A 26,892-nucleotide genomic window follows, 5' to 3' on the forward strand; every position below is an offset into this window, starting at 1 on the left:
CCCCCCCGACAGGGATGCATCTCCTAAACTCTAAGGGACCCCACAAGGCTTGCAACAGGGAGGAATGGGCAGCGGCAGCTCGTCCCGGGCTAACCCCCTGACCCTGTCCCCACGGCCCCTTTGTCTCTGACTTCTTTTTTTTTTTTTAATATATTTTATTGACTTTTCACAGAGAGGAAGGGAGAGGGATAGTTAGAAACATTGATGAGAGAGAAACATCGATCAGCTGCCTCCTGCACACCTCCTACTGGGGATGTGCCCGCAACCAAGGCACATGCCCTTGACGGGAATCGAACCCGGGACCCTTCAGTCTGCAGGCCGATGCTCTATCCACTGAGCCAAACCGGTTTCGGCTGTCTCTGACTTCTTAGTGAGCCAGAGCAACCCAGCCAGGGCTCATTTCCCCACCTAGTCCCTCTCCTGTTGCTTCTTCTCTCCTAAGCCCTTCCTTGTTTCACAGCTCTATTAAACGTCCTCTAAAAGTCCCCTGGACTTGTGTTATAAGATCTTTCCTGAATGAAGTCAAGAACCCCCACACTCTCGGCCAGCCCTAGACAGACCTGCTAAAGGCCAGGTCCCCTTTCCGGCAACACCGTGACATGTCATTCAAACAGTTCTCCAACATCCTTGCTTTCATTTCATGAAATCCCTCTTCTCTCACAAGAGTTACAATTTCACTTTCTCCTGTTTGTCTTGTATTTGCAAAATGGTCTATGATTTGGGACCCAGAGGACCCAGATGTGAGTGCTTCTAGAGCCTGGCTGGACGTAAGGGTTGAAAACAGAGAGAGGGATGTTTTCGGTAGAAGTTGAGGTGCTGCAGAGAAAAGAATGCCCTGAGGCCCCATGGGAGGATGGGATTGTGTGGAAAACTTTATGGATGGTGTCAGGTTAAGGGAGTTCCCCTCCATGGTCCCATCTCTGTCTTGCCATGGGAAAAAGTCCAATCTTGTCTTCAAGGCCAGAATTAAGGCCACTGCCCAGCATTTCTGTTCCATATTAAGATCCAGTCCAGCATCTGGCTGGCTTAGTTTGTGTTCCCAGCTGCATTCCATGGCGTGTGGGGCCTGCATGGCCATGGGCACATGGCAGGCCAGCACGTGGGGCAAGTGCGGGTCACGGAGAAAGCAAGAAAAGGGAACAAGGGGAACAAGAGCAAGCAAGAGAGGGAGCTCTGTTGGGGATTGTAACCAAGAGCTTAACCAGTCAAGCCTTCAAGAGTTCGTACACTTGCAGCGGCTTCATCCTCTAGCCACTGATCTGTTTCCCAGGTTAGACCGACAGGCCAGCACCTTCCCTACGTGACCCTGGCTTCACTGTGCAGGTGCCCACCTCCCCCTTTGTTCGATCTCTTTCCCCCGTGATCTGCAGGGAATGGACAGTGGTTCCCTGGGGAGCATGAAGCTGTAGATTCCTGGTGAAGCTGCCCAGGTTACCGTGCTTATAATGTCTGGCCTTCTTTTGCTTTCTTTCTCTTATTAATACTAACTGGCCAATTATGATGATAACAGGATGATGGAGTGGGACCGAAGTTTGTAAGTGGCGAGTCCATTAATACTTTCCTGTTATGATAACTTTTATTTCCCCTCTATCATCTGGAAACTGTGGGGAATCAGATCCAAGACACGGGTAATTGATCCTCTGGTGACTGTACCTGAACAGGGCATTTTTCTCCATTTCCCCCACCCTCTCTACCTAGAAGATACCCTCGACCAACCCCCGCCTTCTCCTTTTCAAACCCTTCTGGCAGAGCTAGGAGTTAACCTTCCCTTCTCCTCTCATCATAAGTAACCACTCTCCCTGCCCTAGAGTATTTTGTAAGAACACCTCTCAGGGCATTTGTAATGTGTGCCTCTTATCATAGTCCTTGTGAGAACACTGGCTGTATCCCACTAGGCTACAAGCTCCTCAATGACAAGTCTTACTACATCTCTGCAACAGCCATAGCACTTGAGCACACTGTGCCTGGTGGGCACTTGGTAAATACCAAACAATAAGCTGGAATGTCATGAGCCAACAGGGCTGCCAGGCCAGCACCACTGCAGGCCATTCCTTCAGTTTATTTTGGCCACCAACAAAATGAACATTCCTCATCAGAGCCATATAATTATAGAGCCTTCCGTCCAGATGGGAAGCTGGGACCCAGAGAAATTGAGCAGGCTGCTCAATGTCACACAGCTCTTCTCTGCCTCTGCCCCCAACCCACCAGGGGCTCCCAGTGACCCTCGGCATGATGTGGAAGGCTGCCGGGAGCCGGTCCATCCTTGCTGCAGAGAAGAAACATCTGCACAGCATATGTTTCGAGGTACCTGACGTATATGGCATACTGTTCTTAATGTTTGCTCTCCTTAGTGCCATGTGTTTTGACCAAGGTCACCTCTCCAAGAAAGGTTGTTTCCCCAGGTGGGGATCTTTCCCTGAGGTTAGGGAGGGGATACAACCCCTTAATTAAGTGCCAGGCGGGTAGTTAAGCTACATAATCTTTACTCCCTGGAATGGAGATAAGAAACGCCCTAACCTTTGTAATAGAAATTGACAGGATTAAAATCGGCTGGTATAAATACGGATGTAACAAGACAATAAACATCAGATCATCAGATCCTGATCAGATCCTAACCATAACCTAGCCAGAGAACATGGCAAAAGATCCTGGACAGAACTTGGCTACAGAACTTCACTGGAGAACCTAGACAGAACATGGCAAAAGAACCTGGATAGAACCTGGCTAAAGAACCTGGTGACTGAACCTGGCTGGAGAACCTGGAGAACCTGGCTGGAGAACCTAGCGAGAGAACATGGCACCAGAACTTGGTTGGAGATCCTGACCAGAACTTCACTGGAGATCCTGGAGGGAGAACCTCGCTATGCTGATGAACTGAACCCAGTTTCCATGTCATTCATTCTTCGCCGACTCCATCCACACCTTTGGGGATCCCTGGACCCGTTGGGGTTGGACCCCAACAGAAGGCCACACAGGATCTAGTGCCTCCCATCTCTCTTCTATCACACCCCACCCCACCCCTTTTCCTGAACGATCTACATTCCCTGACATGGCCAAGGCTTTGGCACCCAGGCTCCCCTCTCCCTCTCTTGCCTTTTCTCCCTCTTGCCTGGTGAGCTCCAGCTCATCCCACAAGTCTCGGCTACGACAGTGTGAACAGTATGAAAGTCAGAGCTGCCATCCCAGAGGGACTGCCTTGCTTGTCTGATTTCTCAAAACTTTGGAATGTTAAAACTGGGCAAAATAACCTTTGGGCTGGGCCTAAAGCAGCGCTGTATTTCAAACAAATGTTTGTTATGACTACAGCACTCGAAAGTAAAAACATCCTTTAGAATTAGCCTCACTATGTTAGCTTATCTTCAGCTATAGAAATTCCTTCCATCCCTGTACTGTTCCCCTCTTTCTCATCAATAACCCTTGCCTTCATCTCCCAGCTACAACACTATTTGGGTTTCTGCCTGAACCATTGCTTCCTGAATAGCTGGATCTCAAATAAAGGCTTGTTGCCTCTCATTTTGGCTTTTTATTTTTAGGTTAACAACAGCATTACCCTGTCTCTAAATGCTTTTCCGGTTACTGGTGTTTGTGTTCTTGGGTTCTCCAAGATAGAAATCAAGAGGAAACCCCATGGAAATATCCAGACAGATTTTATTAAGCTTATGGTCGAGCCAAAACCGGTTTGGCTCAGTGGATAGAGCGTTGGCCTGCGGACTGAAGGGTCCCAGGTTCGATTCCGGTCAAGGGCATGTACCTGGGTTGCGGGCACATTCCCAGTGGGGGATGTGCGGGAGGCAGCCGATCGATGTTTCTCTCTCATCGATGTTTCTAACTCTATCTCTCTCCTTTCCTCTCTGTAAAAAATCAATAAAATATATTAAAAAAAAAAAAAAAAGCTTATGGTCGAGCACAAGGGAGGCAGCACAGAGGAAAGGAAGGTCCTCTGAACCGACTCCTGGGCTGATTCTGACAAAGCAGCGTTGGAGAAGCAAGCTGTTAGAAGGGAGTAAAATTATGCATTTTTTTGAGCAGGGACTGGAGGGGTGGTAACATTCTTGTGGGTAGCTTATCTGTGCTTTGATCAGGCCAGGGGTGGCGGGGTGGCACCAGCTCTGCGGTTTTTCTTACCCAGTGTGCCAGGTCCTTATGCTGTCTCACAGTTTTGCAGTTCCTGCCACCTACAGCAGTTCCATGACCTGGGTTCAAATCCCTGCTCTGCCACTGACCGGCTGTGTGACTCTGGCAAGTGACTCAACTTCTTAAGAACCTCAGTGTGGGGACAAAATGAGATGGTGCATGGAGACTGCTCAAAGCAGCGACCGGCAGATACCAGGTGCTCATCCTGCCTTCCTACCAGAGAGGGTTAGGCAGCCCTGCCACACGTCTATCACCCTGCAATGCCACTGTGCCTGCGTCTGTGCAGATGCTCGAGTCTGTGGGCAGGTCTGTGTTGCTATCTTTGTGTTCCCTGTCTAGCCCGTAGCTCAGTTTCGAGACTTCATCACATTAAAGCTTAAATCCTATAATGGGTATAAACAAGGTATGGACGAAAAGGGGCCCACATACTAAACCTGACAAGCTCAGAGGAGGCCTACATGGTGGCCTTACAAACTCAGAGACCTTATCTTTCCCAACCAAGGACACTTGAAAGCAAATGGCTAATACCTCTCCTCCCTAATCAGAGAATACAGTAAGAAGGGAGAGTTTCATCTCACCCACTGAACAAAGAAGTCGGCGGTCTTGGGACTTTCCAAGGTAAAATCACCAGATGTTCTCATGAATTCTGGGAAAGCTACAACAAAGTAAAAGGGGAACCTTGAAATCTAGTCTGTTGCCCAAAATATCCAGCAGAGGAACCTTGAAACCTGTAGACAGAAAAGTATAAATCTTAAACCTCCACCAGGCAGGGCATTCAGACTAGCTGGGTGCCCATTTGTGCTACATGCCACATGTATTTTTAGTCAATCTGCTTGCCTTGTTTCCTTAATAAATTTGCTTACTTTCCTACAATGCTATTATCTGTCACTCCCCTGAAAACCCTCTCACCAGACTGACAAGAGCTGAGAAGGGGACAGCTCCTCCAACTCAGGAGGCTGTCTGGTAACTATTAGGTCTGATCAAATAATTGAATCCATATCCCCTCCCCTGGGAACTGACCTTTAGACCACTTCACAACCGGCATTCCCTTTCTCTTAGACCACATTCCAATGGCTAAGACCACATTCCACTTGCTAAGTCCATTATCTTTCCTCTTCAGACCCGCCCAGAGAATTCTCCACCCAGAAAAAGTCCTTCTGGAGTCTGAAATCTCTGACTCCCTGTCCCTGGGTGCTGGCTCAGCTCCCATTTGGGGGCTCAGCCCATCTGGTATCCAGATGACCTAATCTCTCTATATAAAAGCCTAAGCAACTGTCCGACCATTCGACTGGTAGCTATGACACGCACTGACCACCAGGGGGCAGACGCTCAACACACAGGCATGGAAACATGGAACAGACTGATGAATCTCAGAGGGAAGGGGGGAGAGAGGCGGGTGGGAAGAGATTAACCAAAGATCTTATATGCATACTAGAGGCCCGGTGCGTTCCCTCAGCCTGGCCTGCAGGGACTGGGCCGAAACTGGCAGTCTGACATCCCCCGAGGGGTCCCAGATTGCAAGAGGGCGCCTCTAGTAAATTTATAATTCCTTACCACTTTGGCCTCATGCGTCCCTCCTTTAGCGAGCCTACCAGTAACATCTTGACTTCCAGCACTATGCCCTGATTATTTACATTGTCTGAGTGAATAACAGCAGGTAAATCCAGGTTTCTTCCTTCTACCAAAGGATGGAGGCCTGCACCATTCAAACAGAACTGCACAATTTGGAAAATTCATTTGCGTAAAAGTGGGAACTTGGGCAGGAACTTCCTCTCTAAAAGCTGGCCTCCCCTTTATCTCTGTGGAACACAATTTAGGTTGCTACTTGAATCTGTGTCTCTGAACTGCAGCTCTTTTTGCTCAAATAAATGCTTTTTATTCTTCATTAGAGTCTAAAATGAATTTTTGTTTATCACTTGCTATTACTTCAGATAATTATTTAACAAGAAGAAGAGGGGCTCAACCTGCAGCAGTGTAAGAACCTCTGCCTATACCTTCCGAAGGCTGCCTCGTTCCCCTAAATTAGCAGTTTCCTGGTGCTGCCCCAAATGCATCAGACCACAGACAGCAACATGACTTCTGGGACCGGAAAGCCTGGAATATAATCAAGAGGGTTTCCGAGGATCTGGTTGGTTTAGGAAAATATCTTCATCTTCTTTGAAGAGGCAACAGCATTCAAGGTCAGAGAGGGCTTTGGTTTGCAAATATTATGTCTAGATTAGGGTTTCTCAACCATGGCACAACTGACATTTTGGGCCAGATACTTATTTTTTGTGGGATATTTAGTAGCATCTAGGAACGCTACACACTGGATGCCATCCCCAAGTTGTGCCAAACAAAAATGTCTCCAGATGCTGCCGTATGGTCCTGGGAGGCAAAGTTGCACTCAGTTGAGAGCCCTTTCAGAGGAAGTGAGCCCGAAGTGAGCCCACTCAATTCCAACCCTGGATTTATTACCAAAGTAAATTGATGAGGAACATTTTTAGCCACTCACTGTATCTACCTTGAAGCACTGTCTTCTAATCCTCAGGGCCTTTTTTTTTTTAATTCACAGTTTTGAAGGCAGTTGTTTTCAGCCCTGGCTACACATTAGAATCCCCCAGGGAGCTTTTTAAAAATAGGAATTCCTGGGCCCCACTGGGAGCTTCAGATTAGCTGGCCGGGGCAAAGCACAGGCAGGAGCACTTTTTAAAAAGTTCCCTAGGCAGTTGGAACAGGCAGCAGGGATGGAGAAATACTGCCCCCAGGCATTTCATTTGATGGGCCCTCTGCCCCCTCCTTTGAATCTGGCAGTGTTAACGCAGCTGAGCCAGACAGCCAAAAGGAGGCTATGGGGATTTATTACCATCTCCACTCTTGACAATGAAACGTCCTCTCCACACTCCATTTCTTGGCCTGCAGATGACTTGCCAGAAAGAACGGAACTTAATAACCAAGCAGCTTCCCCATGGCCTCATTGATCTAAACAGTCCAGCCCCACAGAACTTTCTGTGAAAATAGAAATGTTCTCTATCTCCTCTGCCTCACATGGTACTGCCGGCCCCGTGGCTATCAGAGCACCTGACATGTGGCTAGTGTAACTGATAAACAGAATTTTTAGTTTTATTTAACTTGAATTAATTTTAATTTTAACAGCCACACAGTGGCCAGTGGCCACGATATGGGACAGGACAAAATAAGTGTTTATGTCCCTACAGGGTCACAGTAATAAAGAAAAGTCCTATAGCCTGTTAAATTCCACAGAACTGTGACATTCACAACATTTATGTCTTAAAATACCTAAACTCAACAGTCATTAAATTCTCAAATGGGATTCTAACTTATTCTAATAAAGAATCAATTTAGGAGAAATTCTAAAATATTTTTTTAATCAACCTGCAGAATTAGTTTTCCAGCATATTCTAAATACTTTGACAAGGAAGTTGATTCTATGCTAAAGGCTTACTAGCCTGCCAAGAGAAAACACTCATGCTTGCTTTCCTTCCCTCCAAATCCACACATTACCTTTGATTCAGACTTCTTGCCCCCCGACTTAGGCCTGAAGCAGCAACACACACTCTTATTTCCTCATATCATTAAGTTTCATAATTACAATTGCACAAACTGCGGATCCTCACAGAACTCAAAGCCCATCAATTTTGAAAGCTAAAAAATAGAAAGGCAATTCTAGCTCTTACTGCAAAGGCAACGGATGGTTTAGAGTTGAAGAAAGCCTCACAGGCCTTTCTGAGCACACACACACAAAAATGCTTACCTCTTCTTGGCCCAAACTCCCCTGGCCCACCTCTAAGCAGAGTCAGCATGAGCATTTTAGTATTGATTTACCATTTTGGGGTAATTCAAGGTGGCAGTCCCTCTTCACAATAGCTGGTGTCCATCGAGCGATGACCATATGCAGGGCCCTGTGCTTCATTTCATCTCAATCTTACCACTGCCTCTGAAGCAGGTACTGTTGCCAGAAGCGGAAGCTAGGTACCCGGCCCATGGCCACACCGCTAGCAAGTGACAGAGGTGGGATCTGGACCCAAGTCTCCGATTTACTGGTGGGAACCCTCTGGGTTACGAACAAAGACAAACATGTAACTCTAATGTTAGGTACCACGCTGAGCCATTCTCCCGGTGATCCAGCTGCAGCGTTTGGCATGGCAGGGTTCAGAAATCCTGAGCCTATCTTTTCTTCAGAAACTACTCCATCCCCATGGACCACTTTCTATCCTGAGGCTTCACCGGGCAGGTGAAAAGAGGGGCTTTGGGGAGCACTTCTGATCTGCCAGCACAACTGCACCTCCGAGGGCAAGGCAGACACATGCAGTAAAACTTTCCAAATGCCCTGGTAGTGAGATCCCATAGCTGGGAGAAAGGAACCAATTTCAGTTGGGACCAGGGGAGAAATCAGCGGAGTGTTCATGGAGGGGACAGATGAGCTAGACACTAAGGGGTAGGTAAGATTTAGACACCAGAGATCCCAGGGAGGGCATTCCCAGAGGAGGGAACAGACTGAGCAAAGGCGCAGAGGAAGAATGTGTGTTCTCTTGCCTGGGTTACAGCAAAGGAAGCAGGGAGGGTGGGGGGCAGGTGCCGGAAGCCGGTCCACCCTTGCTGCTTGACACAGTCGCTGCAGGGAAGAAACATCTGCACAGCTTATGTTTCAAGGGACCTGGCGTATATGGCATATGTTTGCTCCCCCTCTTAGTGCTATGTTTTAAACAGGACCACCTCCCCGAGAAAGATTGTTTCCCCAGGTGAGGATTTTTCCCTGGAGTTAGGGATTAACAGGACTAAGGAAGAGAATAAATCAGTAAAACCCCCTAGTGTTACAGAAATACTATGTACTACTTATGAAGAACTTGGATTAAGACTGTTGGCAATAAATTTGGGACTTGTTGGGCCCACATTCCCAGGGGTCTGCCCACCAGGGAAAGCACCAAAGCCTATACCCCTTGAGACCCACCGACACAGGGCAGTCAAGCAGCGAGGCTGGGAGGACATAACCTTTACTGGGTAGGATAATCTCCTTCAGTCACTTCCTTGTAGCCTATCAGTAGAGCAGTAGAATAGTGACCTTGGAATAGCCCTTGTAATGGAACACAGAGATTAACCTAGACAAGATTAAAATCAACAGAACTAGATAGACACAGGATTTTTGGCAAAGGTCAGATAAGAAACTATAGAAATGAAACAAGGAACTGTAGAAGGTTACCCAAAACATACCATGATGTGATTATAGAGGCATGCTTATAGGATTAAATGGTATAAATACAGATGTAACAGGAGAATAAAGAGAGAACCTGGCGAGAGAACCTGGCTATGCTGATCATCTGAATGCTGTCTCCGTGTCATTCCTTCTTCGCCGACTCCGTCCACACCTTTGGGAACCCCTGGACCTGCTGGGGCAGGACCCCAACAGGCAGCGTCTCCAGGGGCCTAGGCTGATGGGCTGGGGCAGCACAGGGAACCCAGAAAGTAGCCATTAACATCCCAGGAGCTGTTTTGCACCCCACCCCTGGTACTTTCTAGCCGTGTGGCCTCCAGCAAGTCCCTTGAGCAATTTGGGCACCAAGAACCCCTTGCTGATCTGAGAACCTAATTTTAGAAAAATAACTTCCCATATTATAAAGGTTATTAATTTCTCTTCTTTCTAACTTCCCATATTATAAAAATATTGTTCATAAGAATTTATTATTTACAATTGGGTAAATGTCCTGGGAAGAGACCATCTCAGGGAGTCTCACCTTCCTCTGAGAAATGGGCGGAGCACTGGTACCTACCTCTTGGGGCAGCTGGGAGGAGTAAGGCAGGTTATCACGTAAAGGTGTTTAGAACATGGCCTGGCACGCAGTACTTGCTTATTGTCAGTTATTGCTAACAATAAGTTATTTTTAAGCTCTTATCCAGGTGGAGTCAGCCAGGAGAGATTTCTGAGCAGATGAGAGCGGAGGCCAATGCTGGCCTCCGGTTCCCGTTGGGACCTCTTCATAACCCTCCAGCCCCTGGGGCATAAAAAGCGCTCAACATACATACCCCTGGATGCACAACCTCTAGACCCTCTGGCACCCTCGTCCTCCCTTCCTACCTCCCTCAGTCAACTTGGCATCCCCCCAAGGACTGCGGGTTCCAGGATGCAAATGTTGCACGTGCTCGACCGGCGGGGCGGCGGCGGCGTTACACAACCGCATTTACCAGAGGCAGGAAGCCCGCGTAGGCGTGGGCCAGGGATGCCGGGGTTGCAGGGTGGGCGCTGGCTGTCAGGGTGTCAGAACAAGCATCCCGGCTCGAGGGTTTCGAGGAGGAGAGGGCGCAAGGGCGAGGGAACCGGGGCAGGTTGCGGAAAGAGGCGCGGAAAGGCTGCTGGGGGTAGGTACCGGCTGGGAGCGGTGCAGATGCCTGGGGCTGGGCGGGAGCTGACTTGGGCTGGAAGGGCGAGCTGCAGCCCTTCCCTAGGAAGTGGGAGGAACGGGGGTGCAGGAGCCTACACACCAGCCGGGCGCTGGGAGGGGCGCAAAGGCTGGTGCCGGCGCGACTGGAGGGGAGGAGGAGTAGAAAAGGGGTGCAGGTCCCCGACCCGTCCTCACCTTGTCCCCGGGCTTTGGGGAGGCAGGCATCCTGGTCCCAGGAAGTGGGGGAACCGGGATTCGGGAATGTCGAACCTATCTGGGTACCGGGAGGGAGCGGGCGGAGGCTGACGCCAGAGCGGGGAAATGGAGAGGAAAGGGGGGTGCAGGTCCCCGACCCGTCTTCACCCCGGGGTGAGGGCCGGGGCGGAGGCCGAGCAGCCGGGACTCGGGAAGTGCAGGAGGTCACGGGGTCATCGGGGAGCCGGCGGACACCCCCTCCCAGGCGCGCAGCCCCGCCGCCCGCGCTCACCTCACCTCACCTCCGCCGCCTGCGTCCCGCCGCACGAGCCCGACTCCCGCACAGTCCGCAGCTCCGTCCGGCCGCCGCGCTGGTGCTCGCGCTGCTCTCCGCTCCCCCGCCCGGCTCTGCGGACGCCTTAAAGGCGCGACGCGCTGACCTGCGTCCTCCGACAGAAACGCCGGCGCCGCCCGCCCCGCCCCCAGAGCTGCTGCTCGGCCGCCGCGTTCCCGTCGCGAGGGCTCGGGCGTGAGAACTTCCAGCTCCTCCGCGCCCAGGCTCAGAGCGTTAAACTCCAAGGGTAGAGAGTATCACGCACTACCCAACCCCAGCTACCCGGCTCCGAGAGCCAGGGGCCGAGCACGAGCACCTACTGTGTGTGTTCCCCTACGCAAGCATGTCAAACTCGCGGAGGGCCGAACCCAGTCTCCCGTCCCTGCCCCTAAAGAGCTCACTAGGGCATGGAGGAGGGATGGGAACCCAAGGCGTCTCTGTTCCACAACGTGACACCAGAATTCGTGGAGGCATCGGTTCATTCACTGAGCACCTACTGTGCGCCTGGTGCTGCTGGGCATCATCTGCCGCAGTGGCTGCCACCTAAGGGTTGAGAGCAAGCGAGGGACAGGCAGGTACACAGGCAAACAAAGCCTGGGTTGTCTCATTTAAGCCAGGAAGCGGGCCTGTAGTTGGCTTCCTTTCTCAGAAGAAAGGCGAAGAAGCCGGTTCAGCTTGCAAAGGACAGAACTGGGAATGCCAACCAGGGATCATCTGACTCCAAAGCTCGGGGGCAAAATGGCCTTTCAGACACCACTGGTTAAATCCCCACGACGGTCATTTCTTCCTTTTAAGGACAATTAAACCTCACTGGGCAAAAGGGTAAGGAGGGGAACATAAAATCCATCACCCGTTAAATTCAGAGGTGTTTTCTGACAAGTTATCCGCCTCGAAGCCGGGTTTTTGCACACCTGGCCTCGGTTTCCGCCTCATCTCCTCGTATTCCAAGGGCACGCAGGCTGCACTGGACCATCTAGGCTTCTGCCTGGGCTGTTGCTTCCACCAAGGAACTCTCTTCCTTGCCCGCTTGGCCTGGCTACTCCTACCTCTTTTCTGTGCCTTAATTAAAATGTCACTTCCTCCAGCAAGCCTTCCTTAAATCCCATACTACCGTGGGGGCTTCTTCCATCACAGTGTTTATGCATTCATTTAACAAGCATTTACTAAGTGTTTACTGTGCTCTGAGCTCTGTGTGAGGGGGTCTTCCTGCTGTGCTGAGAGCTGAGTCTGTGGCTTGTCTGCTTCTCTCTCCAGACCTAGATGGGACCAGTGCCCAGGACTCTTGGCCATTTCAATCTGCCACAAAGACAGCTTCCCGGCCTGTACTCTCAAGCCCTCCAGCCTGGCAAGTGTGGTTGGGCAGATCCTGGGTTTTAAGAATTGGGCATGGGTAATTCCCAGTGATATGGCAAAGGGGCATCTCTGACACCACTGGTGACCACCCTATAAAATCTGCCTCTGCCACGGTTGCTAGAATCCAGCCCAGTTTGGGATAATCTCTCTGGCTTGGGCTGGATCACCTCCCTCTAAGACAGTGGTTCTCAACATGTGGGTCGCGACCCTTTGGGGGGGGTCAAACGACCCTTTCACAGGGGTCACCTAAGACCATCGGAAAACACATGTATAATTACATATTGTTTTTGTGATTAATCACTATGCTTTATGTTCAATTGAACTGTATTAAAGGGTCGAGGCATTAGAAAGGTTGAGAACCACTGCTCTAAGATGTTGGCCACCTTATCACTCAGACTTCAGGAGCTGCATTTACTCCCTTCCTGGAATTGTTCTCAGAGCTTCGGTGAATTCCACCTCTCGGGCCTTATCTGTCCCCACAGTGAACCTTTCCAGGCAGCTGCGTTCCAGCACACCCAGAGCAGGCGCAGAGAGGCAGCAAGGAATAAAACTGGCCGGCCTTTTAATCCCCACAAGCCACTTAGCAATCTAGGCTCAGGGCGCATTCACCAAAAAGGTGCTGGGGGGAGAGAGGGGCGAATAAATAAATAAGTGAATGAAATGCATGAATGGCTTCCCACAAGGCCTGCACAGAAGCCATCAATGAACTTTACCTGGTGTATTCGAAACTTGAAAACAATTCTTAAACTTGAAATTTTTTCCTCTCCAAAACCTTAAAAATGTGCAATTGCCCTTTTTTAAATTCATAGCCTGTGGCCTCAGGGGCCTCCTAGGGTCTGGAGTTTCTAAATCTAGAGATTTCCCCCCTAATTTTATATTTTGACACACTGTTGAGCCCAGTGGGAGTCACATTCTCTGTGACTCTTACCCACCTGTTGACCTGTTGACTGACAGGAGAGAAGCCTTAATTAGTCCCCCCCGCCCCCCCCCCCCGCCCCTGGTTCACAGTGAAGCCAAGGAGGCAGGAGGAGATGAGGGGACTCACCCGTAATACCCTTTCTGAATCAGCAATGCCCTGAGCTATGTCCCTAAAGAATCAGGAGAGGGTGGAGGTCAGGGAGCAGTCCAAGGGGCCACCCACATTCCTAATGGCATCCCAAATAGAGACTCCTTATTATCTGACAGGTCTCACCTGAGCATCAGAAAGGAGTTCTGGAACCTCTCACCTGCCAGCAGGTGCAGCAGCACCCCAGGCTTCACCCGATCACATTTGTGAACGTCTCCTGGACTTGTCAGCATACCAGTTAGAGCTGAGTGGTGCCAATGGACACCGCTGTTTAAGGCACATGTGTTACCTGATGGACTCTGTGCATCATCTCACTTAGTTCTCACCATCACCTGTGAGATGTGCTAACCCACTTTACAGATGGGAACACTGAAGCACAGAGGTTAAGTGACTCACTCAAGATCCCATAGTCAGGACATAGTCGGGCCAGCAGTCAAAGGAGTTTATTCATTCATTCAACATTCCTACTACATGCCAGGTACACTTTGGGTGAACAAAGACATACTTGCTGCCCTCAGAAACTTAGAGTGCATTAATAAGAAGAAAATATTAGAAACTATTCCATCAGGGATCACACACAAATTATGATGGAATCATGAGTAACAACAAATACAAAGGCCATGTCAGCACATGGAAATGCATGTAGGAGAAAAATGAAAGACACAAGGTACTCTGTGGACTCAGATGTCAGCTGGCAGCCTCCCTGGCCTGTGAGCAATTTGCATGATTCATTCTCCAGGCATTTATTGCATGGCAACTGTGAGCCAACCACCGAGCGCCTGGCCCATGTGCAATTCAGATATCTCCACCTTGTAGCAGCCTTCCCTGATTACCTCTGAAAAATTAGTTGTTCCATCACCCATACCCTGTAGCACATTGTAGATGATGATTTATTTATTCATCTTGACCCCACTTAGTTGTGAATTCTTTTTTCACCTTCATATCCACAGGGACCAGCATGAGTGGCACAGAGCAAGCAGATATTAATTAGTCATTCTGTGTTCAGTACTTCGCATGCATTATCTCACCGAACCTGTGAGGTGTGTATTATTATTGGCAGCATTTTACAGATGAGGAAATTGAGACTCAGAGAGGTTAACCTACCCACGGGCACATGACTAGTAAGTGATACTGTCAGAATCCAAACCATGTTGTGTATGTCTGAACACAAAGTCTGCATTCTAACCATTAAGATGCCTGCTGCCATAATCGGTAATGGAATTAAATGAGCCCAGCCGGTGTGGCTCAGTGGTTGAGTGTAGACCTATGAACCAGGAGGTCATGGTTTGATTCCCATCAGGGCACATGCCGGAGATGCAGGCTTGATCCCCAGTAGGGGGCGTGCAGGAAGCAGCCCATCAAGGATTCTCATCATTGATGTTTCTATCTTTCTTCCTCTCCCTTCCTCTCTGAAATCAATAAAAATATATTTTAAAAATAGATAGCCCTGGCCGGTTTGGCTCAGTGGATAGAGCGCCAGCCTCTGACCAATAGGTCCCGGGTTCGATTCCAGTCAAGGGCATGTGCCTTGCTTGCAGGTTCCTTCCCTGCCTGGACTCTGGTCAGGGCTCGTGCAGGAGGCAACCAATCAATGTGTTTCTCTCATGTTACAGCCAAAGGGGCCTGCTCGGGCGCCACTTGTTACAGCCTAAGGTGATCCTGAGTGTGTGGGGGGGTGGGGGGGAGGAAGGATTGAGAAAAGACAGACAAGAGAATGAAAGCTGGGTCTTGGTGGGACACTGTCCCTGATGAGGAGACAGCGCCAGCGCCCACAAGCCCTGTCTTTATTTTATAGCAGATGCCACGTGGCAAAGTAGGGGTGTGATCACGTTGTTTACAGCATTCTCGTGAGTTCCAACCCTACTCAACTACATGCACCTGAACTCTAGCACAAGGCACGTGGGGCTACGTGTTCGGACCATAGGTTCAAGCTTACAACCCCAGCCATTGGCTATGATTGTGCTGGGAGGGCCCTGCCCTTCCAGCTGGGACTTGCACGTGGCAATGAGAGGACCCTGTCCTTTCATTAGTCCGAGGCTTGAACCTGGCCAAGACACTGTAGCCGTGCCCCACATATCCCCCTTTACTTTTGTTTTTAAACACGCCCATTTACATTATCCAAAAAACTCTAAACAAATTATTCAGCATCATCAAAGCAGACTTCTGGTTATTAACAAAACTATAGACACAGCAATGTTAACAAGAGAGAACAAAACTCTGGCTAATAACAAAGCAATACCAATGCAAAATCAAACTACAAACATGTCAACATTTTCAAGATATCTTACTCAAAGTCCTTAGATTTAGCTCCGCAAGATTTTACAGAAAACTGACAGTTCACCAATGCTAGCACAGCTTCCACTTGCTTTTCTAACATTTGCTTGGCCTCAGTCGCCATCTTCTTCAGCTGACTCCATGCTGATACCTCGGTCACTAGCGTAGTAAGATGCCGCTGATGTGAAGATGTCGTAGATGCAAAACTAGTCCCCTGGATCAGGCTGTTTGGACGGTTGACCTCGGCACTGAGTAGGCATCAGTCCCAGTCAAATCAGCCCTGTCCACGCAGGTGGAAGTCTGGTCCCTTCTCAGCCTCTTTCTTTATCCGCAGCTGCATGGAAACGAGCAACCCTCGGTCCTGCAGAGCTGAAGACTTCCAACTCTGAGTCTGGGGTCTCACATAGACCCAAAGTCCCAGGGAGCTATCAGGTTGCACAAAGATAACCAAAGCCTAGAAACAATGCAACTGCTGCAAGAGCTTACAATCTAGGTCTAAAACAAAAGTTACTTCCTTAAACATCATCAACCACAGCCATCTTCTGCTTTACAGTAGCTTAAACAAAACCTAGGAGATTTCCACCTTATTTTGTATCTCCTAATTACTTATTTTCTACCGCTTATTTTCTACCACTTATTTCTACTTATGTCTCTATTCCTACAGCTTATTTCTACCGCTTATTTCTACTTATTGCTCTATTTCTACCACTTATTTCTACTTATTTCTTACTTCTACAGCTTATTTCTCCTACCGCTTATTTCCTACTGCTTACTTTCTACTTATTTCTCTACCTCTATAAACTATAGGTAGGCTTGGCTGCCCTTGCCCAAACCTTCCTAGGTTGCAACCCCGGCTTACAGAACCATAGGTAGGCCTGGCTGCCCTTGCCCAAACCTTCCTAGGTTGCAACCTCGGCTTACAGAACCATAGGTAGGCCTGGCTGCCCTTGCCCAAACCTTTCCTGGGTTGCAACCCCCGCTTATTTCTACAGCTTATTTCTACCACTTATTTCTACTTATTTCTCTATTCCTACAGCTTATTTCTACTGCTTATTTCTACTTATTTCTCTATTTCTACAGCTTATTTCTACCACTTATTTCTCTATTTCTACAGCTTATTTCTACCTTACCTATCTTTAGCTTAACAAAACCTAAGAGATTTCTTATTCTCCACTGCCTATTTCCACCGCTTTTTTTTTGTTTGTTTTTAGGGATCCACTTTTTATGCTTTTCTACCTTATTTCTTTTCTATTTTTTACTTATTCTCTCCTTAAGAAATTTAAAAATGCTTCAATTAAGCATTGCCCCATGTTTTACACCGAACTATTACCAAACCTCGGCTCCCTACCTTACTTTTGCTTTTAGCTTTACTTTCTGCTTATAGCCTTTTTTTTTAGTGATCCCCTTCCTGGGATCCTGAATTTCCCAAGTTTTACACGGAGCTAATATTACCACACTTCGGCTCCCTACCTTATTTTTGTTTTTTGGCCTTCTTACTTTTGCTTTTTTTAAAATATATATATATATTTTATTGATTTTTTACAGAGAGGAAGGGAGAGGGATAGAGAGTTAGAAACATCGATGAGAGAGAAACATCGATCAGCTGCCTCCTGCACATTGCCTACTGGGTATGTGCCCACAATCAAGGTACATGCCCTTGACCGGAATCGAAACTGGGACCCTTCAGTCTGCAGGCCGACGCTCTATCCATTGAGCCAAACCGGTTAGGGCTTACTTTTGCTTTTTAAGCTTACTCTCTGCACGCGCCTTGGAGCCTCCTTTCACCTGACCACTTTTTAAATTCCCCCTAACTCAGGCCTGTTCCGACACCACTTGTTACAGCCAAAGGGCCTGCTCGGGAGCCACTTGTTACGGCCTAAGGTGATCCTGAGTGGGGGGGGGGGGGGGGGAATGAAAGGATTGAGAAAAGACAGACAAGAGAATGAAAGCTGGGTCTCTGTGGGACGCTGCTCCCTGATGAGGAGACAGCGCCAGCGCCCACAAGCCCTGTCTTTATTTTATAGCAGATGCCACGAGGCAAAGTAGGGGCGTGATCAAGTTGTTCACAGCATTCTCGTGAGTTCCAACCCTACTCAACTACATGCACCTGAACTCTAGCACAAGGCAGGGCTACGTGTTCGGACCATAGGTTCAAGCTTACAACCACAGCCATTGGCTATGATTGTGCTGGGAGGGCCCTGCCCTCCAGCTGGGACTTGCACGTGGCAATGAGAGGACCCTGTCCTTTCATTAGTCCGAGGCTTGAACCTGGCCAAAACACTGTAGCCGCGCCCCACACTCTCACATCAATGTTTCTCTCTGTCTTTCCCTCTCTCTTCCACTCTCCTTAAAAATAAATGGAAAAATATCCTCCGGTGAGGATTAACAATAAGTAAATAAATAAATAAGAAAGATATGACAAAGGTGACCTTGAAAGAGCTTGTATCTAGAAATCTATGAACTATGAACATTTTTAGGCAGAAAAAGCATCTTCTTTCTAAACAACTCAAAATATTGCTAATTCATGGCTTTCTTTTTTACTTTTTCTGAACAGGAATTAAGATTTATTGGGGGGTGTAAGGAGGTGTCAGCGCCCAAGCGAGTGCAGGGCCTGCCATTTGTCCAGGGGACCAGAGTAGGGGTGCATTTGACCCCACAATCATCTGGGATGAGCTGCTTCTCAGCCACCATGTCTTCAAACTCATCCTCATTAAACTTAGCAAAGCCCCTCTTCTTCTGGTGGCCAGGGAACTTGAACTTGGCTCTGTGTAGGGCCTAATCACATGCTCCTTGTTCTGCAGCCTGTGCGGATGGATATGATGGCTTGACCAATCTTGGCCCTGAACACTGTACCTTGGGTTTTTCAAAGGCTCTAGCCTGTCAGCCCCTCTACAGGACATCTTGTTGATACAGATGACGTGGAAGGGGTGGCGCCACACTCAGAGGTGAAAGCCATCTTTGCGGCAGCTTTTCACCATGTACGTATTGGCACAAAAACGGGCATCATGTTCATCGGGCGCCATGTGGCCACAGGGTGGGAACTCCTTCACTCCTGTCTTCTTCCGCACCAGGTCAAAGAGGTGGACGTTGGCATCAGGGACACCTCGGCGGGAGGGAGACTTTGGGTTTGGCTGCTTGTTCTTAGAACACCTGTAACACTAGGCAGGTTGGCAGCCCATGGCGACATCAGAATCTTCAGTGGCACACCGAAGGGAAAGAGATTCATCTGTTTATGGATTAAATGTTTATCGAGCATCTGCTTATGTGTAGGACCCAAGCTGTGGAAGATCAACAAGATGTCCTGTAGAGGGGCTGACAGGCTAGTGCCTTTGGAAAACCCAGGGCACAGTGGTCAGGGCCAAGATGGGTCAAGCCATCATATCCATCCGCACAGGCTGCAGAACAAGGAGCATGTGATTAGGCCCTACATCCTTCTCTCAAGGAATAGAGTCTAAATTACAGGTTGTTATATACACCTGAAAAAGGAATATCAATGCAAGACTTCATAAAAGTAGATTACAAAACAAGTCAGCCTATGTCAAATGTAGCATATGATCCTGGGAGGAAGGACTCAATAATAAGGAGGCTCTGAAATGACTGAAAATGCCCGTTGAGCACAGCACTAGCCAGAGAGGATGGGAAGGAAAGGGGAGACCTCAGGAGAGCAGTGGGGCTGCACAAGGAGCTCTGGGCCAGGTTGCCCAAGCACCTGCATGTAAGTTGGAAGGTTAGAAATTTCCAAAAAATTAACCTAGACCTTTAACAAGAGGCAAGGGATACTAATGCTCAGAGTGGTTGAGACTGGAATTCTAAAGACAGGAAAATTTTAATTTATTAATTCACATTTGGATCAAGAAGATGAATAAAAAAGGAAATGAGCATCTGTGATGGTAACAGATGTCAGAGGGGAATCAAAGCTACCAGTTTCCTATTTTACTTCATCTTCGTCATGGAGAAAGAGCTTCCATTTGGTCAGGTTAGAATATCACAAAGAGAGAAACCAAGCCCAGGGCAGGAAGAAAAGATGGGGAAAGGACACTCAGCAGTTTAAATGAGCTCCGTTTGTCAGGTCAAGAGAAAGTACTGCCCAGGATACCAAGAGGATTTTTAGAAATGATCTCAGAAGCCAGAAGTCTCTAATTAGAGTGAGGGTCCCATTTCAAATAGGGAGAAAGATTAATATACAAATCCAGAGACCAAGTGGTCTGGTGTTGATTTCTAGCAAAGTTCTGCACATGATTATTAAACTAGGACAAAAGCTGTTATTAAACTAGAACAGCTTGTATGGGTTCACTGTGCATAATCACAGCGAATGAATGATTTTTCACAGTTACTAGCGTAAGTAGATTTGGATTACATACAGAACCCGGACTGTAGTAGGCTTTGGACAAAACATTTTATTATCTGTTTATGGGCAAGATAAAGCCATCTAGACTGCATAACAACACAGGCCAGTGAATTCATCGGTTAAACAGTGGCCCAACTTTCTTTCATCTGACAATATTAGACTGGAAACAATTTTCTTTTCTTTTTTAAGTTGAATTTATTGGGGTGACATTGGTTAATAAAACCATACAGGTTTCAAGTGTACAATTCAATCATATATCATCTGCATACTGCATTGTGCACTCACCATTCAAAGTCAAGTCTCTATAGCCATTTATCCCCCCTTTGCCCAATTCCAACTTCCCCCACCCTCTCTTCCCTCTGGCTATCATATACTGTTGTCCGTGTCTATGTCACACACACACACACACATACACACACACACACACACACACACACACACACGAAGGTGCTTTTTTTGGCTTATTCCCTTCACCTTTTTTCATCCAGTTCCCCAACCCCCAAACTTCCTCCGCTCTGACAGCTGTCAGTCTGTTCTATGTATCTATGTGGAAGCAATTTTCTAATTGAATGCTCTAGTTCTCTGACATTAAAAAAAAAAAAGAATTTAGATAAGCAAAAATCCAGACTTGCCATCAAATTTTAAATAAAAAAAAGCTGGGGAGAAAATTTGGCTTCCAAATTGTTTCAATAATGTGGAATAAGCCAAAAAAACATGGTGAAATTTAATAGTCTCACTTTTCGACTTTTAAAATGCAAATTGCATCTCAACATATGGTACACCAGATATTCTGAAGCATGCTTCTTCTCAAAACACCTCTATCCTAGATAAAATAGACTTTGTCATGTGTTGCTGGGCTGAACGTGTGTCAAAATAAGAGTAGGGGACAGTGAAAAGCAAATAAATGTGAAATGCAAGGTTTTCCCAAGACCAAACGTATATATCAGACCCTAAGCAATATTAGGAGATCTTATCCAGCTCCAATGTGGAGAAGCTGAACCTAGAGTCCCCTACTTATCAGGACCCTTGAAATGAGCCGAAGTGGTCTCAGATCGGTAGCATTCCTTCACTCCATTCCAACGATAAACAAAACAAGGATGCTTTCTGTAGGAAAGCACCCAGGAGTCTCATAGATACGATTAACCAAACAGTGATTTGGGAAACATATCTGAAGAGATTACATAGAATTCAGCATGGAGTGATATGACATGAAAATGTTTTTGAAAAGATATGGAATATGCAGGATAGACTGAGAAGATCAAAATCCATTTAATCAGCATCACAAACAGAGATAAAAAAGGAGAGGCCATATTAGAGGTAGTAATGGCTAATAATTTCCAGGGTAGAAAAAGGACATGAATCCACAGATACACAAAGCATAACATATCTAAAGCAGGATACATAATACCAAGAAACATTGTAGTGAGACTGCAGAACACTAAAAACAAAGATCTCTTTTAAAACATATATATATTTTACTGATTTTTTACAGAGAGGATGGGAGAGGGATAGAGAGTTAGAAACATTGATGAGAGAGAAACATCGACCAGCTGCCTCCTGCACACTCCCTACTGGGTATGTGCCCACAACCAAGGTATATGCCCTTGACCGGAATCGAACCTGGGACCCTTGAGTCTGCAGGCCGATACTCTATCCACTGAGCCAAACCGGTTAGGGCCAAAGATCTCTTCTCAGGCCTGCTGAGGTCCTGCAGGGAGCCAGGGCACACATCTGTATGCATGGATCACAGCCTGGTCTCCCTTCAGGCTGTGGTCCTGGTGCCCAGGTTGGGGTTCTGGGAACTGGGAGTCCTCGTTACACAAAGGGGCCAAGAGCAGGAGGAACCGCCGAAACCGGTTTGGCTCAGTGGATAGAGCGTCGGCCTGCGGACTGAAAGGTCCCAGGTTCGATTCCGGTCAAGGGCATGTACCTGGGTTTCGGGCACATCCCCAGTGGGAGATGTGCAGGAGGCAGCTGATCGATGTTTCTCTCTCATCGATGTTTCTAACTCTCTATCTCTCTCCCTTCCTCTCTGTAAAAAATCAATAAAATATATTAAAAAAAAAAAAAGAGCAGGAGGAACCAAGTTCGGTCATGAACAGGCCAAAGAGTCAGAAGCAGGATGGGTATTGGGACAGAGCAGAGAAGGATGGGGCAGGTGAAGCTAGGAGAAGCCAGTCGTGAGGTATAGATAGATATCATCTGCTCCTTCCTGTTAGTTCCCAAGTGGGTTATTTTTATTTCAAGCCGTAAGGTGGGCAGATGGCAATTAGTAGCTAGTGTACATTTCTTTTTTCCTCTTTTAAAAATATGTTTTTATTGATTTTAGAGAGAGGAAGGGAGAGGGATAGAGAGCTAGAATCATTGATTGGCTGTCTCCTGCACCCCGCCTCCCCCTGCACTGCAGATCGAGCCTGCAACCTAGGCACGTGCCCTGATCAGGAATCGAAACGGGGACCTCTTGGTTCATGATTGATGCTCAACCACTGAGCCACACGGGTGTACATTTCTTACTTGCCTGCTCTGTACTGGTACTGGGCATTGTGCTTTTCATGCATTATCCCATTTGTTCATCTTCACAACAGCCACACATATGGTGTTGTTATGTCCACAAGTTTAACACATGAGGGAGCTAAGCTTAGAGGTTAGGTGACTTGCCCAAGGTCACATAGTCAGCGAATGGTGCAATAGAGACTTGTCTCCTGAATCCATGCTCTCAACCCACTGCTCCCATGGTGCTCCCTGAGCACCTTTAGGGCTTGTGTAAGACTGACATTTTGCAGACTCCACTGACGTTGCAAATGATGGAATGGGCATTGGGGGGTGCTCAGGAAATTGTGGCTGAGCGTCTTTTCCTTAAGAAAAATGCACCTCTTTTCAGTGACGTCAGCTCCCCTCCATTGCAGCTATATGTGAGCCTGATTGGATATGATTGGTCTCCATGGGAACATAAGTTCCAATGACTTCTGCTTCCAGAGGAGTCAGCTTCCAATCTCTGAGAATTAATTACAAATATAGTCTTGAGACTTCATGTCACTACATTTACACGTGTGATCTCTGAGGCTGTGCAGTAGGGCTGGGAACACAGGATTCACTTTCTGGGAGGCTGACTCTGCCGTTTACCGAATCCACTCCGACAAGTTTACACCTCTATAAACAAGGGTACGAGGGTATTGACTTCATAAACTTGCTCTAAGTATTACTAAAGTTGTAAACAAGTGAGTGTTGGCTAATCCTCTCCCACCGACCTATTCCCCTCCTGCTGCCCCTGTTCCAACACTATGGTGACAAATTCATCCAGATTTGCTCAGGACTTTCCCTGCTTGTACACTGAAAGCACCCCCTCAGTCTCAGGCTGTTGCAGAAGACCCCAGAAAAACCAAGCGAAGCTTTAAAGAAGTGGAGGAACACTGTTTTAATTACGGATTCCGGGAATAATTTCCAAATCAGAGTGAAGTAACATGCAGAGAGCCTTTCTATATATATATATATATATATATATATATATATATATATATATATATATATATACCGCTGGGGTCTTTGTCTTGCAGATATGGTTCCGCCCCGTGGGCTTACAAGGTCCCCAGGTGTTGGGGGTTCCCAGGTCATATGGGATGATCTGTCCTGGGGCCAGCAATAACGACCCCCCCACCCCCCAGGGTAGTGCATTGTTCAGTTTTTATGGCCTGACAGGCCTTGCAAGACCAGTTTCCTCCTCAAGGCAAATGAGATGCTTGGTCACCCTCCCCAACTCCACAGAGAAGTCACAATAGTCCAGATAATATGGTGGCCGATGGGGGTCCATAAGGTTTGAGTCCAAGATTTACATTGGTCATGCAAAATCATGACCATTCTGTGGCCAGTGGATGTGGACTGATAGCTCAGGGATGCAGGAAACTTATGAATCCAAAGGTAAGTCCAATGAACTAATTTTAGTTCAATTAGATCCCACAACCTACTGAGTCCCCAAGGGCAGGAACTGTCTTACTTATCTTTGTAAACCCCCCCCCCCCACACACACACTTAGTAGGGTGAATTGTTAAATGAGTGGATAGTGAAATCCTCCAAAACACCCACAGTGCAGGATGATCCCTAGTCCCAGGTTTGTGTCAACAAGTCTCCAGGGCTGATTTCTTAAGGTCGTGCATTATGAATGTCACTGGCCTGCACCTAATCTGGTTCTGAGATGACTTTGGAGCAGGTTCTGCCTGTGGCCGGGATTCTCCTCCTGGAGTGTGGTTCCTGCCTTGAGACTCATTCATGAGTCACTGTTTGATAAGGATTGACATCTTCTGCTCATAGTTTCTCACGGCACCTTGTCTTTGGGATAGATGTAGTTTTCGTTGTGTGGACAAAAGGGGCCACATGCTACCTGACAAGCTCAGGGGAGGCCTGCATGGCAGCCTTGCAAACTCAGAGACCTAAAGTAACCACAAAGGATGGTCTGAAATTAAACTTTAACTAAAAGCAGTTATGGTGAGCAGTTACGTCCTAGGCCAGTATCTTCACTGACAAGGTCAACCTTTACCTTAACTGAGCCTATCTGTCTATTTTTTTTTTTTTTGTCTTTTTGCATCTATGATAACATACCCTTGAAATGTCTGGGTAACTTGTAACTTCCCTTTTTCTGGTGCCCCTGGGGCACAACCAAATGTTGTGCTGGGCGCCAGGATGCCAGGACAGATGTGCTGGGCACCAGGACAGATACCACAAATTCTTTCATTATCATGTTAATTGATCCTGCACCCACCTAAGTATGTATCCATCATTTTACTTTTTATCCAATCCCAGGGGTTTCCTCTGCTTTGCTTTATCCCTCCTCCTTAATCTATCACCAATGAATTTCATGTAACCCACCTACGTCCCTCCTTTGATTACAAATGTATAAATACAAATGTAACCCCACCATTTTCTGGAGCATTATCTCAATTCCTTGAGGTTCTGCTTCCCGGCATATGTTAACAGTTTGGCTCAAATAAACTCACAAAAATTCTTTACAGGTTTCAATGGTTTTTACGTTAACAGTTGGATTTCTAAATAATTGCCCAATGCATGATGATGACTCCTAGAGGACATCACACAACCTACCGGGGTCCGCTACTCACAGCCTGGGTGTCTCCCAAGCTCTCGTGCCCCTTATGTGCTGGGTAAGCAGGGGTTCCAGAATACAGAGAGAAAACGTTCCCATTTGCTGGGAGTCTGGGGCAGGGGGTAGGGACATGGATTATCTCAGTGTTCCGTGCTGGAATACTCGTGTGTCCGTGTCACCAGTAAGTGCCAGAGATGACATGGTGTAGGAGACAGATCAGGTGCTTGTACTCAGGGGTCGAACGGTCCTGGCAGTGCCTTTTCGAGCTGGAAGACCTGAGGCAAAGAGATGGGTCCTCCCTGAGGCTCCGTTTCCTCACCCATAAGATGAAGATAAAGTAGTACCCGGGTGGTAGTGAGGTTTAAAGGCCTAGTACATGAAAAGACAATGTGTACTATGGGGCCTAATACAGCTCAATACCTGTAGTTGCTATTACTGTTTTATTACTGTTGTGATCCAACATTAGCACCCCAACAACATTGTTCCAAGGGGAGAATACCCCCCAAATCAACAAATGCAGTCTCAAATAGCAGCACGTACTAAAAGTTAGGTGCTGAGGTTAGGAGCTTTTAAATCATAATCTGCTTCCTGGGTTTCAGTCACCGGCTGCCCTGTGAACACCAGGGGAAGCTCCTTTAAGAAATTCCGTGAGATGCATAAGTGGTATTCCTGCCCCAAATGCATTGCCCGAATCTAATCATGAGGAAACCTCAGACAAACCTAAACTGAGGGAGATGCAACGACATGACTGGCCTGTACACTTCAAAAGCGTCAAGGACATAAAAAACAGAGAAACCGGGGAACTGCTCAGGTTAGAGGAGACAAGGAGACAGGACTGCTAGGGGCAATGCACAATCTTGGATCGGATCCTGGGCCAGAAAGAAAAATTGCTGTCAAGGACATTATTTAATGTAATTGGTAAAATTTGAATAAGGTTCATAAATTAGATAATATCTTACAATTGCTAACCCTTCCACTTTTCATATTGTCCTGTGGTTATATAAGAGAAGGTACTTGTCCTTGAGAAATCACCCTGAAGTATTTAGGGGCAAAGGGTCAGAATGTCTCCAACTAATTCTTTAACAGTTCAGAAAAAAAAGAGAGACATCCTTATATATATAGAAAACTAATGAAAAAGCAAATGGGACTAAATATTCATTGATGAGTCTGGGTAAAGAGTACACAAGAGTTTGGGGCTACATTAGCAACTTTTATGCACATTTAAAATAATTGAAAAATAAAACATGAATAGAATAAAGCTGAGAAACTACCAAACCCTTAAGAAGAATAAGACACTGTGCAGTTAGGCAGGCAGCCAGCTCCTTGCTCAAGGCCCACCCGTCAGCAGCTGTGAGAAGCCCTCCACTTCTTGGACCTGTTTCCTCACCGTCCCCTCTCATGGTCGGCTTGGAAAGGCCTACTGTGTATTAACAGGCAGCTTTAGGATCGGCCAAAGAGGCAAGGACACGTCCTGGGGCATGTTTGCACTGGTGGTAATGAGAGCAAGGCAGCGGGCCCAGTGCCGTGCGGTGGCCAGGGCGAAGAGGTGGCCTGGGGCTGCAATGGCAGCGGGTGACCTGCCTGCAACCTCTCAACCTAGGTGTCTCATGAAGAGGTCAGGGTGAGAAGCACTGTGGTGCCCACAGGGTCTGTCCTAGCACTGAGATGCACAGACGGTGAACTTGGCTCCCCAGGAGAGGAACAGTGCTGACGATCAGC

At 47.5% G+C, this 26,892-nt stretch overlaps 2 protein-coding genes and 1 pseudogene across 12 annotated transcripts in view; 1 reads left to right on the plus strand and 2 right to left on the minus strand.

Annotated features, from left to right (window-relative positions):
* Nucleotides 1–11,140, minus strand: part of LOC102430461 (ribonuclease P protein subunit p14) — a 69,070-nt gene extending 57,930 nt beyond the window's left edge. For 3 of the 11 annotated variants that reach the window (XM_023764995.1, XM_023764994.1, XM_023764996.1), the window contains exon 1: nucleotides 10,999–11,138. The gene's annotated coding sequence lies outside the window, so the exon portion shown is untranslated. Of the gene's footprint in view, nucleotides 1–10,706; nucleotides 10,725–10,998 lie in introns of those variants that run through there. The other 8 variants (XM_023764989.1, XM_023764993.1, XM_023764990.1 and 5 more) reach the window with 6 other exon arrangements.
* The window catches only part of DNASE1L3 (deoxyribonuclease 1 like 3), a 41,778-nt gene continuing 25,259 nt past the window's right edge, over nucleotides 10,374–26,892 (plus strand). The window contains exon 1 of the mRNA XM_006101498.3: nucleotides 10,374–10,488. The gene's annotated coding sequence lies outside the window, so the exon portion shown is untranslated. The remainder of the gene's footprint in view (nucleotides 10,489–26,892) is intronic.
* On the minus strand, nucleotides 18,509–18,912 carry LOC102433513 (annotated as a pseudogene).

Source organism: Myotis lucifugus, unplaced genomic scaffold (genome assembly GCF_000147115.1).
Source record: "Myotis lucifugus unplaced genomic scaffold, Myoluc2.0 scaffold_366, whole genome shotgun sequence".
Classification (NCBI taxonomy): domain Eukaryota; kingdom Metazoa; phylum Chordata; class Mammalia; order Chiroptera; family Vespertilionidae; genus Myotis; species Myotis lucifugus.